Genomic DNA, 3,378 nt, shown 5'->3' on the forward strand with positions numbered 1-3,378 from the left:
AAATTATTAATAAATTAACATCCTGAATATTGATGGCACCTAAATCTCATTTTGAATCATGTATTCTACTAGATAAATTAGCAATTTATAAAATCTGGGACATTGTCTTTCTGCATCAAACTATTAGATTATTTCTGAAAATTTTAGGTAGGATTTCCTTAAATAACTAGGGGGAGCTTTTGGTGAGAAGGATTACCTTTTATGTTGTTCGGATATTAATACTGTGGTAGAGATATTTCAGAATAGCTCAGCTCTGCCTCCCCTTTGTGGTCTTTTGACTCAGTCTCCATAATTAATTTGGACTCAGCCACTCCAGCTCTGTGACCTTGGCAGGTCACCTGACTTCTTGGTCTTAGCTTTCTTGTCTGTTAACTAGAGGTAGATGTGTACTTTTGTTTAACTGTAAAGGAGTCAGTTAACATAAACGAGCTCAGGCCAGTGCCTGGCATATAGGAAACATTGTGTAAGTATTATTATTATTCATTATTATTTTCAGTCAGTAACCACATCCTGATTCTGCTATATAAAATGCTTTCTAACACTCTTAAGTCTTCATCCCACATACTTCTTGTTTGAACTAGTACACAAACCTCCCAGTTGATTGCCTTGCTGACAGTTTCTCTCCCTGGCAAATCATTCCCCACAGGCCTTGAGTTCTGTTGTTACATAACACAAAACAGACTATATAGGAAGCTAGAAAAGGGGCTATCATGGAGGGTTATCAAGAACTTCATGGGATTTGAACTTGACCTAGTAGTATGTAGAGGATATTGACTGGTTGGAAGAATTGAGGGCCAGGAGGACCAGTGGCTGGATTGTTAGTGAAAAAGCCTGACTAGTGACAGACTCCACCAGGAAGGAAGAGGACCAGGTCTAGGGGCAGTTAGGGGCCTGGGAGGAATCTTGAGAGAAAAATGGGGATTTTTCTGTGATTTCTCCCAGTAGAATTTTTTTCCTTAAATAAAGCCATGAGTAGACCAGATGAACCCCACCTGACTTGGAGGGCTGTAGCCCCATGGTTTGATTGGATGAAAATGATTTAAGAAATTATAATACAGTCATCAGCAGTGGACCCTTAGGAGGCGGCATATAACCTCTACCTGCCCCAGCCCATTCCCACTCTGACTCCATTCCTGTCCAGCCTTCCTGCCAGCCTGAGGGCTGCAGGTGGCAGGAAGCTTGTCCTGTCACTTATTTTTTTGTGGTACTGGAGGTTGAGCCCTGGGCCTAGTGTGTGCTGGGCAAGCACGGCACTCTGAGCTGACCCCCAGCCCTGCTGCTCACCTGCAGTATGGCTGCTGTTAGTGGGATGCCTGCAGGTTCCTACAGCAGCTTGGGGGCCCAGCGCGTGTGAGTCCTGCCTGTTTTGGTTGCTGAAGGCCTAGGGGAGCACTTGCCAGCCACATGGGGGACAAGTGGGGTTGACTGTGCCATTTCAGGTTTGAAGAGTGGTGGTGGCAGTGGGATTGGAGAAGGGCACAGGTACAGAGATTTCAAAGGCCCTGCTGCCTCCCCCTGCTGGGGTCTTCTCCCCAGCTCTGGTCTTCTCCCCGACTGCCTCTCCTCTGATTTGGGGCACTAGCGCCTCTTCACTGCTCTTCTTTCTCTTCCACTTGGGAACACGGTTTCCCGAGGCTCCCTTCTTACCTTTTCCCTCCTCCTCTGTTTACCATGAAGGCCCTCCTGCGGCCCCGGGGAGCCCATCTCCAGTTGAGTCTGTGGCACTGTTCAGCCACCCCGGTGTCCCAGACTGCTTTGCAGTTTTGACTGCTGGACTTTTGTTCCTTCACTGCAGCCACTGCTCTGTGCATGGATGCTGGGCCAGGGCCAGGCACAGCTGCGGTGAAACTGCGCTAGCTCAGTCTGTCTAAGCCTGTCCTTCCTGAGAGTCCAAGTCAGGGCTTAGGAAAGGCAAACTGCAGCGAGTTGAGGAAGTGTTGTAAGGACCTCAGGGGAAGTCCCCCAGGGTAGGATGGTGGGCACCTGCTTCTCAGAGGCCAAAGTGTCTTCTGGGTAGAGCTGAGGCGTGCAATACCGATGCCAAGTGGCCCCTTTAGGTTCTGTGCTGCCTTGCTGGCGCCTTAGCCCCATGCCCCTGGGCTTGATTGCAGAGGGCAGCAACTCTCTTCTGTGTTTCTTTTGTTTCCCTGGAGCTCAGTCTGGGGCACTGAGCATAGACTATTGCACTGGATACTCTGAGACCATTGTGCTTTGCTGGGAGACCCCAGCGGGGCCCTTAGCAGCCTGCAGTGAGGTCTTTCTCAGTCAACTTGGCTTTCCCCAGGTGGCCTCATGTAGCTGAAGTGCAGCATCAGAACTGCAAAGGTGATTTGGTGCAGTATATTCAACTGTAGGCCTTATTTACAAATCTGATACATTTAAAATACAAAATTAAGCAATCAGACATTCTATCATCTGGTGAGTGATGGTGCCATCATACATTTTAGCTTCCAGAAAACTCTCTTCTACACCTGAGAGTGGACAAGGCAGGTGACATCTTGGTGGTGTGATAACAATACTTCTGACCTTGTGAACCCCCAAGAGGGTCTTCTGAAGCATCCCTGGATGATGTGGAAGAGACTCCACTGGGTTGGTCATAAAATGTGGACTCTAGACTTTAACTAGCTGGATTTTATGGGGCTGCTCTGGGCCTGCATTCTGAGTCCAGACCCCGAGTCCTGACTGCCTGTGTTGGAATAACCCAGTGCTGCCACTTGCTTGTTGTGGCAGTGGACAAGTTTCAGTTTCCTCGGTAGAGTGGGAATCATAAAAGTGTCTGTAGCACATGGTGATGTGAAGGCCAGAGAGGCGATGCAGAGTGCTCCGAGCATGTCTGGGTTCCTCTAAGCACCATCGCTGTGCGGATGATGCTTAACTGAAGAGACACTTCCCTGCCCAGAGGAAGCAGTGAAGGGTTCATTCCTCAGCTCCCCACCTGTCCAGCAAGGGAAGGTTGTCCTGGGAATGGTGTCATGGAAAGTGTCGAAGGACCTGTCACATGCTCCCAGCAAGGTGGCATCTGGAGAACTGAAAAGCTTTCTTGAGGTTTCTTAAATGGTGGGAACAGAGAGGGTCCCCTAGGTGGCACGTTTCATGACAGCTTAACCTTTGTGTCTCCACTGTCCAGCAGAGCCAGCTGGAAGCAGGCACCCAGGAAATATTTGTTAATGACTGAATGAGGGACTGAATGAAGGAGAATGGTTTGTGGCCATTAGTTGGGGAAAGGGGGGGATATTGGCTTTTCTTTGAGTTTAAGGTAGTTGGAAGTTGAAAATATGTATTAATGAGGTTAATTAATGGTTAACAACTAAGTAGCTTATTACATTAACTTAAATTGGACACATTAGGTTGGATGCTTACTGTTCCCTGTCAGTATCG

The sequence above is a fragment of the Callospermophilus lateralis genome, unplaced genomic scaffold, assembly GCF_048772815.1.
Source record: "Callospermophilus lateralis isolate mCalLat2 unplaced genomic scaffold, mCalLat2.hap1 Scaffold_160, whole genome shotgun sequence".
Classification (NCBI taxonomy): domain Eukaryota; kingdom Metazoa; phylum Chordata; class Mammalia; order Rodentia; family Sciuridae; genus Callospermophilus; species Callospermophilus lateralis.